Source organism: Phyllostomus discolor, chromosome 3, assembly GCF_004126475.2.
Source record: "Phyllostomus discolor isolate MPI-MPIP mPhyDis1 chromosome 3, mPhyDis1.pri.v3, whole genome shotgun sequence".
Classification (NCBI taxonomy): domain Eukaryota; kingdom Metazoa; phylum Chordata; class Mammalia; order Chiroptera; family Phyllostomidae; genus Phyllostomus; species Phyllostomus discolor.
This window is the reverse complement of record NC_040905.2, coordinates 168,265,123-168,286,767: the sequence shown is the minus strand read 5'-3', so window position 1 is coordinate 168,286,767 and position 21,645 is coordinate 168,265,123. Positions and strand designations below refer to the sequence as shown.

The following is a 21,645-nucleotide window of genomic DNA, read 5'->3' as shown; positions in this document are numbered from 1 at the left end:
AGGTTGAAGAGGGAACAGTTAGTTATTTCTTCCTAACTTGCCTCCTCTTCCAACTCAGCTCCCCTCCGACCCTTGATTACTTGTATAGGGAAAAGATGCAAGTATTGTCAAGAGTTTTCAACAGTTTTTTTTTGGGGGGGGGGCATGCAAAGAAGGGGAAGTAAATTGTCATTCATTGCACTAAGAAGCGGAGAATGCTAAGAGCAGCAGAGTGGTGATTTTCAGTGACTCCAAGAGATTTTTTGCTGGTGTGTGTAGTAGCCTCCCTTTCTCAGATGACGGCTGCTACAGAGGACTTTCCACTCAGTCCTGGAATCTGAGAGTAGATCAGAGTTTTTCTCCTCTTCCCAAAGATGGCCATTTGATTAGGTAGCAGATTAGTCTATTGTTTTTCATTATAGGATTCAGCAATGTGCTAGGGAATGGTTAACAACTGCACTGGAAAAATACAGAATCTCTGACTGGTAGCATTTGCTAATTTCATGGTGTACCATACTCTCCTATGGCTGATTTTAAGCTAATAGCAGTTTAACAGCTGGTTTGCAAGATTCCTGAAAACTGAGGATGTAGCTCCAGCACACTGCTAGAGGTATCTTTCCTCCACCCCTACATTTCAGTCATCTTTTATTTTTGATAGTTTCTTTCACGTAAAGGTAGAGTTGGCACTTGCACATTGTATAGAAGCAATATCTCACTGAAATAATAAAACAAAACCCAAAGTGAAGGATCCAGGCTTAGGTTTCATTCCTTTTGCCATGACAAGTTATTTCCACCTTTCTTCTGTTTGACTTTTCATTTATAGGGACATTTTATCTTGTTGTTAGTTAGTATGTACTCTTAAGGCTTTTGTTCATGTAATCACAATTACAAATAGTATACAATATTTGTGTTCTCAGAGTTTCTGTTACAAAACTTACCCCCAAAGAATGACAGTTTTCCTCAAAGCATAAAAATATTTGTTTTAATACTTAATATTTTCAACTTTTAAATTAATGGTCCAGATATCTATTATTTATGGTTTATTCATGACCCTCAAGCCACTCATTACATGACTTTATAAAGCTGACTCATGATTACAAAGTTTTATAGACTTTTAAAGTCAAAACAGATGTATATTTAAATTAAATCTATCAAGTAGTATAGGAGAGGGAGTGTTTTTTTCTGAGCATTTATTGTCCAAATCTTTATGGGAACTAAGTTGCATAGGAAAGCAAAGCTGATCACATCATACAAATATTCACAAATGAACTATCCACTTAGAAAACTAGCCCTCACTAAACCCTCTCAACATCTTGTCTGTTTGAACGCTGAACAAAATGCAGTGCAAAATACAAACTGATTTCTAGGGGAAATTGGAAATCCTTGAATATGTGGAATGTCATTGGAGGCAATGTTCGTGAATGGCATGACTCTTTTGCAAACCCATAAAGAAGTGATGATCTGTTGAGTTAGCTGAATCAAGAATCAAAAAAATAAATCTGAGGATAAGACAGGATAGGTTCTTCAGAAGTGAGTTATTCAAACACCAGAATATTGGGAGAAAACTTTGCAAAAATTGTTAGGTATTTTTGCCAAAATGGCCATCTTAATAATCACACTACAAAGTTTCCTTTGTTAGGAAATTTAGCTACATTCCCATCGACCAGAAACAAACAAACAAACAACCAGTAGAACCCATTTGTTTTTAGAAACAATAGGCTAATTCTGAGGATCAGTACATAGATGCAATTATAATTTATTTTTTTTGGTGTGTAGAAGTTATTTTCATAATTCAGTTCCTCTTTTTTGATAAAGTCTCACTGAAAATTTTATACCTACTATTTATAATGAAACATTTTTCTTGATTTAAATAGGGTCATTTTAAAGTTAGCCTTTTCTTGGTAACAGTTATCCTTAAAATAACCAGAGTAATGTACTTCTGAATTCTAGCCAGAGCTTACCAAGTCCCTACTCTTTGAGTAGTAATGACATCAATAATGATTACTGAGACTCTACTATGTACTATTCTACTACATGCTACTCTAAGCACTTCATAAGTGTTACCTCTTTTAAATTGCTACAACAATCCTGCAAAATAAAAATTGTTTTATCCTCATTTTAGTTGTGAAGTAACTGAAGTTGGAGGATGATAAATAATTTGCCAAGGAGGAGAGGCAGGGTTTAGACACAGGTAATCTGATACTGATGTCAACGTTTACCAGTGACATAACAGGGCCAAGAAATACCAAGAACTTTGAACTCCTCACAATGTGATGGGGAAGTGACAAAGTCATATTCTTATCTATTTTAAAATATAAAATAAATCTATTAGAAGGAATAAACAAACACCTATACTAGAAAGTCCTCTCCCTAGTAATGGGATTATTCAGATACTAATCAGAGTAAAACATACTGCAGGAAACAGCGGCACAGACAACCTGACTCATGTGCCAAAAAATGTTGCACACTGTTTGGACAATAATTTAAATGAGATCCAACTGTATATACCTTACGTGTTCTGGTAGTTACTAGAGTAGAATTACTGGTAATTGCAGGCTGTTGAATTGCATCATTAACAGTAATCGTGGTGCTGCTGGCCCATTAGAGGGAGGGGAGAAACATATGGTAGCTCTTAACATTATTAGTATTACTCACAAGCCCCAAATTAACAAAATCAAAAGGTATATTTTTTACAAAGAAAAAAACTGGTCAAGCAAAGAAAGTTTAATTTAGAATAATTTAATACTGTTTATTTAAATTTGTGAATTTCCAGCTTTTTAATAGCTTAGGGAAATGAAGTCAAGATAATCATAAATGCCCTTGTACACTATAAATTTCATCCTTCCCTTTTCAATATTATCTCAGTAATGTTTTTTCTGGGTTTTTAAAAATTAAATAATATTTAATTCATGTACCATGGAGTCCGGCCATATATAAGCTTCCAGTGTGAAAAGCAAAGCTGTCTGCTTTAATGTTATATGATGTAAAAAATAAGATTTTCCAAACAAATTGTTTTTTTGTTCACTGATAATCTGTGGAGTGGAATGGAGAAACACACTACGGCTTGTTTTAAAATCATATTAAAAATATAAATAGGTATATTGGGACAGGACATTAGTTGAAGCTACATGTTTGGCCAGCAAAATTAAAGCTATTAGATAGTGTCAGGAGCTAATCACTGATGATATCTCTGTGCTTTCTCAAGCTTAGAACCGGGAAATTAAATGAGGGACTGGGAATACTTTATGATGCAGTATGCTTCTCTTTGAAAACTAGTAGTCTTATTTTTGCCATGTAGTGTGAACCATGCCACCTATCCTTTCCTCCCACCCTCCCTCAACTTTCAGGAAGCTCAGAGGCACAATTTTGGCTCAAAACCATGATCCTGTGTTAAGCCTGTATTTTTGACTGTTAAGTCTTACCCTCCTTGTACACCCCATCTTCAACCATATTACTTGAATTTCTCTTTTTAGCTTTCTGTTCATAGTTTTAGTTTTTTCTGGTTTCTGTGCATTATGCTGTGTATTTGTTTTAGTTTTTGTAAACTTTTTTGAGTTCTTGAACAGGCAGCATAATTGCCCAGGCTCTGATGAAAGACCACCTGGGTCTTGACTCTACTTTTTAAGAGCTGTGTGATTTCAAGCAAACAACTGAATTCATCAGTCGTACATGTTCTTCTTCTGTAAAATGAGATACTAATGGTACCTGCCTCCTAGGATTATCATTGTAAGGAATAAATAACATAATACATGTTAAGTGCTTTGGAAAGGAGTCTGGTACATGGTAAGTTCTCAACAAGTATTAGCCATTGAAGATATGGAAGGACAGACTGCCATGCCTGCAATAGGGGTGAGAGAAATAGTCAAATGTAAGATAAAATACTTTGTAGACATGCTGATCAGTCTAACTACCTTAAACAAAATATTTAACCGCTGACCACCCTGAAAGCAAAATGTGGTACTGATACTTACCAACTGTAATTGTAAATAGAGAAAGCTCAAACAATGTAGAAGTTGTAATCAAGAAGGCATTCCATAAACTCCTGGAAACTAGATCTGAATATTGAGTTTCCTTATATTAAAAAAATCAGAAGGGCATGTGTTTTGTCACATTAGTTTCAATTTGTTCCTTTCTAAAATTATGTCTTATAGTTTGGGGACTAGTGATGCTAGGAGTTCTACTACCTAACTAAGAGATTAATCCTACCTAATCAACAAATCTGACACCCCAAAAATCAGAATACCATTTCCTATTCTTTTCTCTCATGTCTTGTTTCTGCCTTTCTGGCACTAAATTGTCTGGGATGCCCCTCGAAAGGAGTACAAGAGAAATAAATACACCTGACATTTGTTCATTCCCAAAGCATAAACCCTGTTTTCTGCTCAAAACTCTAACTTGCCATAAGCAGGTATTAATATCTTCATTTACATGATAGGTTCAGAGGAGTTAAATGAATCTCCCAACATCTTACATTTAGTGTGTGGCAAAGTTGGATTCAAACTCTGGTCTGGGTGGTGATAAAGCCCATTTTTGTATAGATACAATGTATTCTGTGTCTCTAATCTCTCTACCACAGAGTCTATGAATAAAGGTATAGCTATAATGCATTAATTCAGTCATGCTTAATTAGGAATTTATAACAATGGATATAGAATCTGGATGACTATCTCCTGTTTATATTTTTGAGGAACAGTTTTCCTGGATAGTTTAATATAATTAATTTCATTGTCATGATTATATTCCTGTCTTGGAAAAGGACAGGTTACAGTCTTCTGACAACCCCTCATCCTTTACTCTATCCTTTCTTGATTACCCAAAGCTAAGCTAATTTCCTAAAAACACTCTCTTATATTAAGCTATCTTTATGAGTTATGGTACAAGCTATGCTTTTGTAATTGCAAGACCCCAAAATATAGTGACTCAAACAGGAGAGAAGTTTCTCTCTCTCTCATGTAATAGTCAGGACTAGCAAGCATCTCTGCTGTCCTCAAAACATGATTTTGAATATCGCTTCTGTTCAAAGTGAGAAAGAGGTATGCCAAGTCAAGGAGATGACCCAGAAATGGCACATGTTACTACTGTTGATATCTCATTGGCCCAAATGAACTCATAAAACTAGAGAACTCTCTAACCAAGTGGCTGTGGGGATAGAGGTTCTACTGCTAAAAAGAAGAAGGGAAAACATATACTGGGGCACAATCGGTGCTATCTGACTCATCACTCCCAAACTAAAGAAACTCTAACACTCCCCACCATCTCTGCTGTTGAACATGGCCTAGATTTCAAAGTCTTCTCTGATGAGGTTTCACCTTACCCACTCAATTTTTTTCTGTAGAGCCTTACCAATGTAGGATTACATCAAATTTAGAGCTGAAAAGAAATCTTTCAAGACAACAGTAATGGCCTTGGCATATAAAAAAGTCTGTATTACAGACCCATCAGCTGAGTTGGGAAACTCTCTAGCCCACCTTCATGACAGAGTTCTGCATGTATGGTAGGAGAAAATGAGATTCCTGTTTATTCTAACTAAAGGCAGAGATTTATATTTGTGTCATAAAAGGCGATAACTACACTGAAAAGATAGTTTCAGAATTGGATACCTCCTATTATCCTTTCTACCTTTCCAAACCTCATTTTAAAAAATAGTGAGTATGTTGGTATTTGCATAGAGATTAGTTCACAGTGAGTATCCAGTAACTCAGAGTTTTGCAAATGTTGTTATTCTAAAATACCTTGCTATGACTTTGTTTTATTTTGGTATTTTTAAAGGAAAATACATCTAATAAGAAATCTGATGCAAGAGAATTTAGGGAACAAAGCTCAGAGAAATTGCACTGGATTTGTTCCACAAGCTCGTGCAAAGCTAAAAGCAAAGTGAAGCATCTTTCTTTGCTTTCTAACAGTCCTCTGTTTCAGTCGTCAGTGGAGAACTGTGTAGCTGAACTTCTTGCAGTGCCATGCATCATTCATGACCCGATGGAGTAGACAAAGTGCAGAACAATCAATGCAGAAATCCCACTGCACAAATAAGTTCAGCCAGAGCTTACCGACTTCTCCTATTTTGTTTTCTGTTGATCTAGGACATTTACCAAACCTACTCCAGGAGCAAATTACTGATACATTTTAATAATAACACTTCATTTAGATACATTCCCCCCTTCATCTATAAGCTAATTTAGGTGATGAGCAGTTTTGGCAACTGTTAGAATGAAATGTAATTTCATGGTCAACACTCATTAAAATGTAAATTAAACAGAAGAGTAATAACTTGGCATATTAAACTACTAGGTGGGTGACTCTAAGGCCACTGTTCTTTACTTAGGATATATTTATGTTAGTTAGGGAAAGAGATTAAAGTGTATGCTTCTCAAAAATTTAATTTAGATATAAAGGTTCTCCTGCACCTACCCACCTGTTTCTCCCCATCATGTGACCCTCTATAGTAAACATTTTTATTACTTTCTTTATTCATTTACATATAACTTCAAGTATCTGTTCTTATTTCCCTGTTGTTTTTTTTTAATACAAAAAGTAGCATATAAGGTGCTATATATACTACTGTATACTCTGTTTTCCTCACAAAATATCTTGGAGAATGTTTGATATGAGTACATAGGCAACTAACTTATTTTGTTATAGAGCTGCATACTTTTCTATTGTGTCAGAATTTATAGAACCAGTTTAAGGGGCATTATTCAATGAAATCCTCAACTACTTGTAAGGTAGGTATTACTATACTGAATTTGCAAAGAAAACCAAAGCTCTGGGAGCTTCTACAGTGCTGCCATGATGATCTCTGTTTCCCAGGGTCTGGTAGGTTGGTTTATAGTATGGCACCATGCTGGAGTTAATAATATCAATTCTTAAATACTGGGTATTATTAAGAAAATCTTTCTCAATATGCTTACAAATAAGTTTTTCTATGTGAGAGATTCTCAGTTTCAGAATACAAGAGGACTATTTGATGTCTGAAAATGCAGATTTCTTGGCTTTATTCTCATAAGTTCTTACTAACATGCCTGGGTTAGTTGCTGGAACACAGCTATCCCAGGTAGCCGAACTCCATTATGGCTGTTCACATAGATGTCTTCCTTGTCAGCATACACCCCAGGTGATTTGGGGCAGTGGTCCCTGGGCCACACATTACACACAGCTCTAGACAGTCTTTAGGGGTACATATTATCTTTATAGGGCATCATGCTTGGTAGTCAGCAGCATTCCCTGATCCCAGTGCCACCTGGATCCATGTGGTGCTTTTGACCAGTTTGTGTTCTCCAAGGCACTTGGCATCCTGGCTGTGTACAGGCTATATTAGACTACAGTGGGTGCTGCAAAGTATGAGGCTGAATATCTCCTTTTAAAAACTTTTATTGCATTTGTTGCGGTGACATTGGTTAATAAAATTGTATAGGTTTCCAATATACAGTTCTATAATACATCATCTGAATATTGTATTGTGTGCTCACCACCTTAAATCAAGCCTTCTTCCATCACCATTTATTCCCCCATGCCCTCTTCTCCATACTCCACCCTCTTTCCCTCTGATATTCACCATGCTATTGTCTGTATCTATGAGTTTTTTCTTTGCTTAATCTCTTTTAAACCCAGGTCCCCAACCACCTCCTCTCTGACAGCTTTCAGTCTATTCTCTGTATCTATGAGTTTATTTCTATTTTGTATGTTTTTGTTAGTTTATTTTGTTCATTAGATTCCATACATAAGTGAAATTATATGATGCTCGTCTTTCTCTGACTGGCTTATTTCACTTAGCAGAATATTCTCCAGGTCCATCCATGTTGTTGCTAAGGTAAGATTTCCTTCTTTTTTATAGCTTAGTAGTATTCCATTGTGTAAATGTACCATAGCTTTTTTATCCACTCATCTACTAATGGGTATTTGGACTATTTCCAAGTCTCAGCTATTGTAAATAATGCTATAATGAATATAGGGATGCATATATTTTTTCAAATTACTTTTGGGTTTCTTTGGCTATATTCCTAGAAGTGGAATCACTGGGTCATAAGTCAGTTCCATGTTTAATATTCTGAGGTATCTCCATACTACTCTCCACAGTGGCTGCACCAGTCTGCATTCCCACCAACAGTGCAAAATGATTCCTTTTTCTCCACATCCTCACCAGCACTTGTTGTTTGTTAAATTATTGATGACAGTCATTCTGATGGATGTGAGGTGATGTCTCATTGTGGTTTTAGTTTGCATTTCTCTTATGATTAATGACATTGAGCATATTTTCACATATCTATTGGCCATCTACCCATCCCTCTTGAAGAAATGTCTACTTGGATCCTTTGCTCATTTTTTAAATTGGATTGTTTGTATTTTTGGTGTTGAGCTTTATAAGTTCTTTATAAAATTTGGATATTACTCCTTATAAGGTATATGATTGGTGAATATGTTCTTATTCAGTGAGTTGCCTGTTCATTTTGGGATTGAGAAAGTCTACAGTTCTCTTGCAAATTAGCACATAAATAAGTGCTGTTGGATTCCCACAACCTGAGTGCACAGGAGTTGAAAGCACTTATATGCGAGGGAATTAAATAGAGAACTCTTACAATCTCCACTAACAGAAAACAAAGAAATCTTTAATGAGTAAGAATTGCATCCAAACTGATCTTTCATTTTTTTTTTGTTTCCACCATAGTCAGATCAGGAATCATAAAAATTGAACCATACTTATGGAACTGAACACCACAGAATGTCAGGGTTTGAAGAACCATCAGAGATCATATAACATGAAGATTCTCAATTTCCTGGAGTCAGGAGACCCCCTGAAATCATAAACAAAAGGCTGTTTCAAAAGAATTTCTGAACTCCTTAAAATGATTAAGAACCAGTAATATAGCCTAGCACCCTTATTTTTCCAATGATGAAACAATGATCCAAAGGACTATGATAACTTACCAAGGTCACAGAATTGTTCATGGCAGGGATGGGGCCAGAATATCAGCAACTTAATATTTCATAAGTGATATCTTCATGATTTTGAAACAATATATAAAAATGGCCTTAATAAGGGCCCTTGAAAATCAACATGCCATTGTCAGGATCCACAATCTTTATAATAGAAAATATTAATTGAGCACTTACTCTGTGCTAGACATTGTGCTAGGTACTTTACATATTTATTTAATTCTTATAATGACTCCATAAAGTAGGTAGTATTATTATTATCATCATCCCCATTTTATTTATGAGGAGAATGAAGTACATAGAAATTAATTAAGTTGCCAGAATATATTAATTCAACTTTACCAGTTTGGCTCCACAACCATGCTTTTCATCATTACACTATGCAGTTTCTTTCTATGAAGTGATGATTAATGTCAGTTGGGAGAATGACAACTGAAGCAGTTACAAATGCACATTTTCATGAAACACAAGAGAAGGTAACCTTGGCTCTGTTCCTGCTAACTTCTGCATTTGAACAGGATGAGCCCTAAAGCAAAGAAACACCATTGAGATGTTAATGGTAAAACATAAATGTCAGCAGTGGTTATCTCTGGATCACACAATGTGTATAATTATATTTTTGCTCAGTGCTTTTCTGTTTTCCAAATTTTCTACAAAATATGTCTGCTATTTAGGTAGTCAAAAAGAAAACATTATTTTAAAAAATATTATACACAGTATAACAAACCTAGAGAGTTTCATTGCCTTCATTTTTTCTCAGGCCATTGGAGGGAATCCTTGACCTTTACAGGCATCTCCTGTCAGGTTTTAAGCCTCTGAGGTATATTCCTGTCTCTCTTCAGAGTGTTTCTGCATGGTGGGAATTTCAAGGGCTGACAGAACTGCTTTAGTGCTTTCAGAGGTTGAAATATGGCACCATAGCACCAAAGTCTAAAATCAACAAAAAGAAAGAGAGTTTCTCCAAACTTTATCTGTAGAACACTGTGAATGGATGGAATCTAGGAGTCAACTTTGGGGCACAGAGGGGTGAATGAGACTGGAAACTGTGGTGAGAGAAAATGAAAAGGGGGAGCAAGGGCCAAGAGAGACTGGTAGGAGGTGTGGGCTTTATGATAGGCTACATAGGAATAGGTGAAGAATAAATTATGTTCAGTGGTAATTTCTCCACCTTACAAAAAAAGTAATTTAATATGCAACGTCCTTCAGTGCTCATCAGAAATCCTTAACAGTGTGTGTCTTGGTAGGCCCAAACTTGGACTTGTTCATCAGACAGCATGAAATGTGACCCTGCTCCATGTAGCAGGTCATAGGGGGCCCGCTCTGCCCCATGCTGTCACAAACAGTATTAGCAACAATTGAAGACTACACCCCATCTGCCAAGACCCCATTTATAAAACATTTTGAGAATCCATTATTTATGGACTGTGTTGAAGGCCTGTGTCATGGAGTTTGTTACAATTTCAAATCTCAAGTTAATGGTTAATTTCTTGGAAAGTCTGTGAAGTATTCATTTCTTAGGACTATGTGTCCTGGTATGAAGGTCAGACCATACCTGGTTTCTCAGGAAACTTAGTATTTCTCATAGTACATGACAAGCTATGCCATAGGCAAGGTTGACAGTGTTTTAACAATGAAGGTCACAAAGTCAAGCCTTCTTTAGATATTATTGTCTTCAGGATATAAAATAATGTACTTTACTGAATTTTGTTTTCTATAAGACTGAATTTCATAACTTTAAGATGTCAAGTTCTTTTTTCTTAACTTGAAACATCTGAGTAGGGACATTACTCAGATATGTGGTACATTTCTGCCCCTTTTGAAGCAAAACACTGCTCTGGGTACTGGGGCCACCACTGTCCCTGTGAGCAGTATTGCTGTGTTTGTAGGATTTTCCCTGTGCTTAAGTCCCAGACTGCTGTGCTAGGGCAGTTTGTATGTCTGCACTTAACTGTTTTTGTCTCTTCCCTTACTATCCCTCTTCCAGATATCATTTCTTACTCTTGCCAGTGTGCCAGGCACAGACAGGTTATTATGAATTTTGGTTACTTTTCTTAATTTTGCTGGGTTCCAGAATTGCTTCAGGTAATTGAGGTCATTAGATGAATGGTATTTGAGATGAGAGATACTTTGCTATCAGCACGAATAGGTATTTTTAATGTTTTTTAATGAATTCACCAAACTTGAGGATATACCCTCAATATGTTTAGGACACATTGGTGGCCCCGTTGTTCAGAAATGTAGGATGGGTGACTGGGGCTCGGAATGTCGTAACTGCACTTTTACTGCAGCGCTACTACTGAGCCAGTGAGTATCCGCCCACCCGCATCAGCCAGACCGTCTCCGGACTCCGCCAGCGTGCAGAGCTCTCACTCATTCACTTGTTCATTCATTCACTCATCAGAATGGTGTTTCAGAGGGATTAATTTTGTACTTATAAACAGAAAGATTTTAAGGTTATTGAGACTTAAGAGGGAACAGGGCTTCAAACAAATAGAAGCTTGAAAAAAGTTTAAGCCAGTTAGAGGCATTTTTAAATAATTTAGCATGAAAAGTCACCCTGACAATCCTACTTAAAACATGATTTCTTCATCTATGAACTTTTCTATTCTTCAGGGACAATTATATTTTATAGTAAAGCCCAGTTTTATGGTAAGGCTCATTGTTACAGGGGTTTAGACAAATGTCACACACAAAGTATCATGAGAGATAATGATAGGTACCAATTGTTTGCAAACCCTGTCACCTAATATGGTAAATGTATTATAAATAAGCAGTTCTTACTAGTCATTTTGCTTCTAAATCACCTTCTTTGAAACTAGATTTATCATTTTTTTTCTAAAACTGTCTCCTCTTCTTAATATGCCTACATACTAACTCCAGTTATTAAACCATGGTAGTTTGCCACACCCTACCCCAGGCACTTGAGACACAATTCCAGCCAGCAAAGTGCTGTGGGCTAGAAGAGAATAAAAATAAATGAATAATTACACTAATAATTATTTGGCTTGCTTATGCTGATCTACAAGTTTGACACTTTATACAAGTGCATTAAAACCAATTTTCTAAAACATTTTTTTACTTGAGATATGGAGGTCACTCCATATCTCAAGAATTTCTAATGTTTATTGGCTAATCCCTCATTTTGCTTATAATGTACATATCTTTTCCCCCTTCTTATGTTTTCAACCTAGTTTGAACTCTTCTTATTTTAATAGGCAGGCTTCCATTTCAGATCTTTTCCAGATCCCTGTTTCAGTAACTTACAGCCTCTTCCACACCTCTCTCCCATTTAGTCATTCTTATGCCACTCCTCCAAATTAAGTATCCACAATGTCACCTTAAAAGCAAATGACCCTTGGTGGTCTCCCATCATCAGCAAGAGGAAGGCCAACCTTCCTAAACTGCATTTAGGCTGCCCTCAGCCTGGCTCCAAGCCTACCTGCTCAGCCTTAATTTGCATTATTTTCTTAAATACACTCTCCTTTCAGCCACCTTACTCTATTTGTCATCTCCATGTTGTGCATGTATGCACATTATCAACTCTGTCAGAAAGACTCTACTGTCTCAGAGCAATGAATCTCACTGATCCTCATATTTCAATGTAGATCCTTTCTGTAAAGTTGTTTAGATCCACAGAGGGTTCTTTTCTTTATGACTTTACGATATTCATCTGTTTTCGTACATAGCGACACAGTTCTATTGCTCCTTGTATTACAACATGTGATTACACACCTAGGGCTGACAGTTTCTAGACATCAAGAACTATGCCACCTTCATGATGTAGCACATGCCTTGCATGAAATAGGTGCCTAATAAATGTTTACTGATTTCACAAAAGAATTCTAACTATACTCAGCAAAGGTGAAGACACTTTATTGATTCACATCAAGGAGAATCTCCATAGGAATGACTTGCCAGGCTCCCCAGAGATGTCAGGTTTGAGAGTGTTATGACTCTCCCAAGTGGCATGTCATGGAGGAGAGAGTAAGTGCTGTGATAGGAATTAAGACCTGCTTTGATAATATGATGAGAATGGCTGGATTCCAGAGCTCAAAGACCAGTAGAATCAGTTGGTTGTTTACTTTAGAAAGTGAGATTTGTTTTCCATGCCAGTTCTCATCTCATCAATATTTCATTGCTGTTTTTCTCTCTTGGGAATATCAGAGTAAGTACTATATTGGATCTTCATTTCCTCAAAGAAATAAAAGTATTTAGTAAGCAAAATCAACAGTTTTAAGCATTGTTCCACCTGGCTATAGTGAAGTTGGCATGCATTTTATAAAATTTGCTCTTGTATAGTTTTCTAGTATGTTTATATTGATAGTTTTTGCAATTAGCAGAATATAAAATACAAATAAATGACTAATTTATCTTGGTCTTGAATAATGTATTGAAAACATAAAATAAGAGGTCATTCCAACCGTAACTTTGGCTAGCTTAACATAAAGATATAAAACTGTAATTGGAACCTAATCAACATAACAAACAACCAGAGACACTGAAATAAAGAACAAACTGGCAGTAACCAGAGAGGAGTGGGGAGAGTGATAACGGGGGAGAATAGGGGAAGGGCCATAAAGGAACATGTATAAAGGACACATGGACAAAGCCAAAGGGTGTAGGATTGAGGGTGGGAGGCGGGGATGGGTGGGGTGGGGGTGTGTAGTGGGGTAAAATTGGAGATAACTGTACCTGAACAACAATAAAAAAAGATATAAAACTGAAATGCCCTTAAAACCATCTTATTAGACTTCTTGGCACATCCTGCATTTTAATAAAGGGCAGATAGATTAAAGCTATAGAGCATTACAAAATTGGCTTTCTGAACTTCTGAAGCTAGGATGGTAAATCCAGGGCAGTGGTACTAGGGATCACAGGTGGCTATTTAATATTTATTATGAATCTTCATTGGAAGTTGAGTATGTCATTAAATTTTTATTACCCAGCTGTGGAATACTGCACAAATTTCTAGATCTTAAAGTAGTGAAGCAACTGCAGAGGCTAGAGTTCCCCAGAAGCAGGGAGACCATTTTGGACTACCAATTTAAGCCCTTCTGTGGCCAGAAAGGAAGTTTTGACTTTATAGTCACCCTAAACTTTTGGATCACAAAGTCACACTTCTTGTATCAGGGGTTCCCAAGACCAATCCCCACCCTCCAAGTTCAGTGATTTACTAGAAACATTCATAGGACTCATAGAATCATACTCACAGCTAATATTTATTACAGAGAATGGACACAAAGCATAATCAGCAACAGGACAAGATGCACGGGGTAAAGTCTGAAGGAAACCAAGTACAAATTTTTGTGAATTCTGTGAGCAGAGTCACAGAGGATGTGTTTAATCCCTCCAGCACAGAGTTGTAGCAGTGAGTGTGAAATATTGTCAGAAAATCTCATTAGGCACTTAGTACCCATGGTTTCTTTTGGGGATTAGTCATACAGGCATCTTCTGCTGAACACATACCAAAATTCCTGACTTCTAAAAAAGAAAGAAGCATAGATTGTATTATTTGACCACACAGTTTAGGCACAGAGAGCCACCTTTATCACTTCTGGAAATGGTGGGAACCTTCTCAGTGTCCAAGTATCCTGATGACAGCCAAGGACCAAGTTTGCAAGCAGTGGCTGCTTTCTAAGGATAGCAGTCTCAGGTTGCTATGCTGTGTCCTTCTGCACACCACCAAAGCCCCATGTGCAACTGCATTTCAGCATTATATGTTTGGGATGACCTAAACCACCAAGTTATCTCTACCATTACTCACTTAAAAAGATTACCTATTCTACATGGCCCTGCATTTAGTGGCCTCTGTCTGCCTCTCTAGCCAATATAATGACACTGCCCTCTTTGTTAATAAGAAGTCTGCCACACAGGCCTTTCACTTCTTCCAGTGCTCCCAGTGGTTTCCTATTTCAGGCTCTTGCTGTGTGCTGCACCAGGATGAGCTCTGTGCATCTTTCAGCTCCCACCCTGGAAATCACTGACTGACAGATGTCTTTCCTGGCCCTTCAGATGAGATAAGGGTCCACTTGTTGCTTTCAGACTACTCTGACCTCTTTCTCAGTACTGATGGTAATTGTAGTTAAATATTTATCAATATCTTTTAATTTAATATTCACCTTCCCTATTAGATATAAATTTCTTGCTAGGGCTGGGATTATATCTATCTTGTTTGCAACTGTATTCCTAGATTACTGCTACCTGTGGTCAACCAGTATTTGTTTAATGAAACAATGTTTTTTTTCACTTTTGATGCTTTGACAAATGAAGCATGACTCCATCACAGATAAATTTACAATGCTGGAATGAAAGCAGATACACAAATATATAATTAGGATGCATGTGCTAAAGGTTGAACAGACAACAACTTGTGGCTCATGCTTGTGATTTTAAATCCTACTGTCACTGGGCAAGAAGAGTGTTTCCACACACAGTTGCCTCCTAGCGCAGTGGCTCCCCAGGAGAGCCTAGGGAGTCAGACCGACCTGGGATTGAAACCCAGCTTTGCAATCAACATATTGGACGACTTTGGACCAGTTACTGACCTTTCAGGAGCCTTATTTTCCTGTCTTTAAAGTGAGGACACAAAGCCCATCGTAGGACTTGAAAGAGTGGTGTAGTAAAATCAAATGTATGAAGTACTGAGCACAGTGTCTGGTACATAGGAAGCATTCAGTAAATGGTAGCAACAGTCATGGAACTGTCAAGGTGGATAGGAACTTCAAAGTCACACTCTTTCCTCTCACCTAATTAGAGAGTCCCTTTTATAATTTCCCTGCACTTATCGTGGTTCTGTTAGAAAGCCAGTCCCTGGGAGCTTATTTATTCTTGAGACAGCTGATCCAGCTCAAATTCTCAGTGAGCTCTTATGTGTATTGATTTCAAATCTTGCCTGCTGTAACTTTTAATGTTAGGTCCCATTTGTTTCATGGGGCAACACAGTATAAGTCTGATCTCTCTTCTATATTTCAGACCTTTAAAAGTATAAAGACAGCTGTCAGATCACACTTATACCCCCTTCTTCTAGACTAAATATCTCTGGTACCTCAACCAATCCTAAACTATAGTTTCCAGATCCCTCTGGTTTTCAGACTCCATTCTCTCTTGAGTACCTCTCTTGACAATTGCTCATTTGGGTGCTGGATCATTGAGGATTCTTCAAAGGAGCAGAACCAGTAAGATATAGATAAAATTTTAAGAAATTTGCTTATGTGTATGCCAGGACTGGCAGTCCAAAATCTATAGGGCAGCCCCTGGCAGGCTGAAAACTCAGGCAGGAGTTGATGCTGTGGTCTTGGGAGAGAATTTCTTCCTCCTGGAAGAACTGTTTTTGTTCTGAAGGCCTTCACTTGATTCAGTAAAGTCCACTCACCCATATATTAATGATAAATTACTCAAAGTCAGCTGATTGTAGATGTTAATCACACCTAAAAATACCTTCGCAACAATATCCAAGTTGATGTTTGATGAAATACTGGGTGCTCTAGTCTAGCCAACTTTGTTAAACTATCATAGACAGTATACTTAAACTATGAGGCTAAAACTATATGATTTGATTAGGGTCGGGTGTGGATAATGTTAGCCCCTTTGATCTGGAAACTACTTTAGTGGTAATGTGGCATAACATTTTATTAACCTTTAAGAAATATCTAGATGGCATCCACTCATTTACATGAACATGTAGCACCTTTGCAAGCAGGAGGCCTGGAACCTGCTGGAGGAGCTCCTGATCCAGGTGAGAGAGTGTCTGACAACAAAGGGAGACCCCAGATTGAAGGGTGGGGTGGGGAGTGGAAGGACTCTGTCAAGGAGTCTAGAGGGAGGGAAGGAGTCAGTTTCTTTGACAGGCTCCTACTTTGTTTTCAGGAGCTGTTAATGTACCCCTCCCCACTCCCAGTGCAGCCCTTTTGTGCACATGTCCCTAACTACCACCTAGATAGAAGCTAGTAGCATGGTTTCAGTTCATAATTACTTATCGTATTATGTCTTCTACAAGTTATTTACAGCCTAATAGATGAGTCTTAAAATTTGAAAACCATGTCATGGAAATACATTCAGTGCAGCAGAACTTTAGACTTTAAAGGGAGGGAGGGAGCTATTTTTGGAAACTCGCACAAGATTCATCAGGTGGACCAGCTGTGTCCCACTCTCCATTCCTGAAATCTGTTCACTCTCCCTGTCAAGAGGCTGACCTCTCCCAGAACTGCTTATGCCCCATTAGCCTGCAGGGCCGGCCCTCCTGCATTGAGGCAGCTGTGCTGCCTCTGTCCCTGGTTTGATTTCCTAATTCCCTTATTAATATCAAGAGAGATTGAGCAGCTGAAGGGTCAGCAGGAGAAAACAAAAAAATGGACCGTTTTACTTAAAAAATAGTGTAAAACTGCAACATCCATCATCCAAATCTATTGATTTTAAGATGGTACCAGGTGGCTGCAAAACTTGCTTAAAATATGTATCTAGTAACTTATGGGAAAATACCAAGATTTGTGCTGGGTTATGTCCTGGGTTCATTCTGTTAATAAGTGGTATCAATTTGTAGTGAGGTATTTCATAGTAGGATATTCATAGCATTGGTGACTCACAGATAACTTTAGGTGGTACATGGATGATGTTTTATTCTAAATAGATGTGCTTATTTATCTTAGTACTTATTCTTATAAAATGTGGTATAAGTTTGTAGTTATTTTAATGTACATTGAAAAGTATAACTATTGTATTAAGCTATATAAAATTATCATTATTTCATATAGCTTAACATAACATTAATAAAAATTTGAGTCTATTTGAAGAAAATGCTAAATAAATAACAGACAGTAGGCAGACACAGTAAAATTATGACAGTGACCTGAGAATGACTACAATTAGAAAGCACATATCCAATGAGAAAAGGCTGGACTTTGCTATCAGGACTTTCTTTAAATTTCAGCTCCATGATGGTTTCTTTAAGGTTTTATATTTTCATCCACAAAGTAGAAATGACAATATTTAACCTTTAGGATATGCTTGAGGATTAGAGATAATAATATGAAGTATCTGGCACATTATAGGCATTCTGTAAATAGAAATTATTGCTTTTAGTATTTTAGATCTATCAGAAGAAAATACCACACCTGCCACAAAGATGAGAACAAAGTGTAAAGATCTAGCAGTAAGACAAAAAGGCAGAAAACCCTTTAAATCTGTGAGCCTGCATCAGAGTAATTAAGCAGCAGTGCAGCTGACCCAGTTTAGGGTACTTCATTATCTGATATTAGCTTCAAACACAAAAGCAGCACGAGAATACAACAGTCAGGATGAGCCACACTAGACCCTACACAAAAGTAGATTCAATGGTTTGCAAAGTGTCATGAGCTTCAGTTAAAGGTGCAAAGAGGGAGGACTGACAGCCCTCTGACCCTTCAGAGGAAATGGAGACAGTGACACGGACCCCTGGCTAAGTGGAAGTACTGAGAGGGGCTTGAAAGGCCATTCTGTGCCAAGGGTCTCATGAGCCCATCTCATGAGTGTTTGGAGACTTCATTAAATGAAAGTAACAATACAGACTTAGTGTTTTATCCCCTTTCTCTATTTTAGTGATTCAGATCTTGTGAGTAAACACTCAGGCCTCCAAAGTATTTCTTCTCATCCTTTCATCCATCTTAGTCAATACATTCATTTGCTTTTCCTCTAAGGGAAACCAGATTCTGCTGTGTGGGTGAATCCAAGCCCGCTACGTTAGCCTGCTAGGGCTACTGTAACAAAGTACCCCAGATGGGGTGGTTTAGAAAACAGATTTATTTTCTCTCTCTTCTGGAGGACAGAAGTCTGAGGTGAGGGTGTCAGCAAGGCTGGTTTCCCCTGAGGCTTCTCTCTGTGGCATGTGCATGGCCTCCTGCTTCCTGGGTCCTCACTCTGCATCTGTCTGTGCCCAACTTTCTTCTTCGTATAAGGACACCGGTCAAATTGGATTAGGACACTCCCTCATAATCTTACTTTAATCTAATTACCCCTGTAAAAGCCTATCTCCAAAATATAGTCACATTCTATGGTACAAGTGTTAGAACTTCAACATATGAATTTGGGGGGACATAACTCAGCTCATATATGTGCCCATTAACCATTCCTGGAAAGAGGGAATTCACATTGAGACCCACTGATTAGACAATAAGCTTCATCTTCTTCTCAGTGAACAGTGTCTAGTTGTCCATATCTTTGCAGTATATCCTAAGGATTAGAGCCAAATAACCATCTTTCTGTGAAGTTGTGAAATTAATGAAGTTAAATTTCATTTGAACATATTATAAAAAGATTAAGAGGCAACACACTATGATTGGTGTGTTAATTGCCATTTACAGCTGATGAATGTTTTGTAAACACTGGCATATAGTATATTCTCCCTCAGTTTTTCTAGCCTCAATTCCAGCCCTAAATGTGCTATTTTAATTTCCCTTTAAGTTTGATTTGGATTATGGTTCTGCCACTAGTTATTTGAGTGGCTTTGGGCAAGTTTGCCCACCTGGGTCTCAGTCCACTCCTGTGTAAGGAGGGGATGATTATTACCTGATAGGGAGGCTAAGGGATAACAGGACAAAAAAAGCGCTGCGAGGTTTGTTTGTATACAGGGTGTATTAAAAAAGAGGGTGGCTTCTTGGATGTTGGATTGGGAAGCAGTAAGAAGTAAGAAGAGGAATGGTCTTCTTCAACCCATGTTCTCTGTCAAACACAGAAACTATTGTAGATTACTCCCAAATCATTCATTCAAATCAATATCCTTTTGTGAATTCAGAAAGATACATTCATATGGAGCTGTAGCAGGCCCAGCACGTGTAATACTATCTTCAAAGAATTCACTTAAAAACATGAACTCTTATGTCTTCTATCTATATCATCAGTTCCTTCAAAAGAGTAAACAGTACAGCTGGGGATTCTATATGTATCAGAGAAAACAGCATGAAGCTGTAAGTGATGTTGCCAGGATATGCATGCATTTGAATTCTGATCCAGCTGAAGCTGCCCTCTTTGGAAAAAATGTTTAATTTTGACACAAGAAAGAATGTGCCCAGAATATTTTCTGGCCACTCATAGCCCTGGCTGTAAAAATAAATGTGAAAAGTAAGAAACTGGGCACCTTTTCTTTCTCCTCTGGACTCTGTTGTTCATCCTGAATTCTCTGCTTTGCTAGGCATTATATTTGAAATCTTAGAGACAAATGTAATTTCTTCCATTTTACTCTCTTTCTCTAATGGTGTCTAATTATCTTTAGACTGCTTCTTCAGTGTATCTACATGTGTCAGTTGCACTGCCTTTACCTTAAGTTCCCACTGACTCTTGCAAGATTATTTTTGTAACTAGACTCCTTGACTTCATTCTTTGTCTTCTCTAGTTCAACCACTTCCCTGTTTAAGTTTCTTAAAATGTAACTCTGTTCAACCCACCACTTGAAATAGCAAATATTTAGTCAGCAGACTGCCTCCCAAATGGTTTAAGCACAAGTAAAATCTGGCTTCAGCCTAACTAAATGAAGCCTTAGCACCATCCTTGTGTTTCAGATGAACTGGAATCTCTGCTTAAACTATAAACGTAACTAAAATTTATTGAGTGCCCACTAGCTGCCGCACATTGTATATAATGCTTTACTTAAATCATCTTTTTAAGTCATTACACTATCTTTGTAAGAAATTGCTTATAGAATGGAAGTAATGGCTAAGAAGGTTAGAGGCTTTCCTGGAGGCCACACAACCGGGAGTCAAGGAGCTGGGTTTACTGTGGCTCCAAAGCCATCCTCTGCCCCAGTCCCCACTTATTCAAATCTACCAGTTAGGCTTTTTAGGTGCACCCGAAGCCAATTCTCTAGTAAAACTGCAAGCTCCTTTATTACTGGGATGGTGGAAATGCGAACTATATACATATATTTTAACTTATACAACTTAGCATAGTGTTAGCTTCACAGTAGGCACTCAATAAATGTTTGATCTATAAATGGATGGAACAGATGATTTCAGATAAGGCATAAAATAAAACTGAAAAGCAAAGTGGTACCTACTGCTACTATATGGATTTACATAAACAAAAGCTGAACTAAATTAAATTTTATTGTACTTCACAATTGCCTCAGTGTACCTCAAGGGCAAAATAAACAGATTCTGTGAACTTTATGAGTTCATAGTCAGCAAAGAACATTACTGATATGTGGCCTCCTATAGGAGGAAATAGAGTTGCATAGCCGGCATCCTGAATAACCAAAGATGTAGAACCCTGCATGTGGGGAAAATCTCAAGCCAGTCAACAAAATTGGGCTGCCACCCTTGTAGGGACCATTATGTTTGTTTAGTATTCACACAACTTACTGGATTGCCTTGAGCAAGTCACTTCACCTCTTTTGACCAAATTCCTCATCTCTAATGCAAAGAGAGAGAGGCTCATGAAGATAGTAACTACTATTATCATTTGATTGCCATATATTAGCTAAAGGTGGACATATGTCAGTTGTGGATAGCACAGCTAGTATGAGGCAGAGCTAGGATTTAAGCCTGCTAACTGAATTTAAAGCTTTAACACTACATACTAAAACCCATTCCGGCTCTAAAATTCAATGATTCTCCCACTGGTTGTCTTTGATTCTGAAGCACTTGAGCTGGCTGGAGGCTCTTACAAGTTAGTGTCTGAAGAGTTTGTGATGTTTGGCCAACAATAAGCATTAATGATTTTTGTACTTCTAGCTTTAGGGAAACCTGCTGGAGAGATCTCAGCTATTAT

The 21,645-nt window shown here is 37.6% G+C and overlaps 1 protein-coding gene and 1 long non-coding RNA gene across 2 annotated transcripts in view; both read left to right on the top strand.

Moving 5' to 3' along the window:
• TRPM3 (transient receptor potential cation channel subfamily M member 3) overlaps positions 1-21,645 on the top strand; it is a 501,162-nt gene that overhangs the window by 44,059 nt on the left and 435,458 nt on the right.
• Positions 580-20,094, top strand: LOC118499700. The gene is made up of 3 exons (XR_004902209.1): positions 580-589; positions 6,268-6,271; positions 16,171-20,094. It is a non-coding gene; the product is annotated as an uncharacterized LOC118499700 (long non-coding RNA).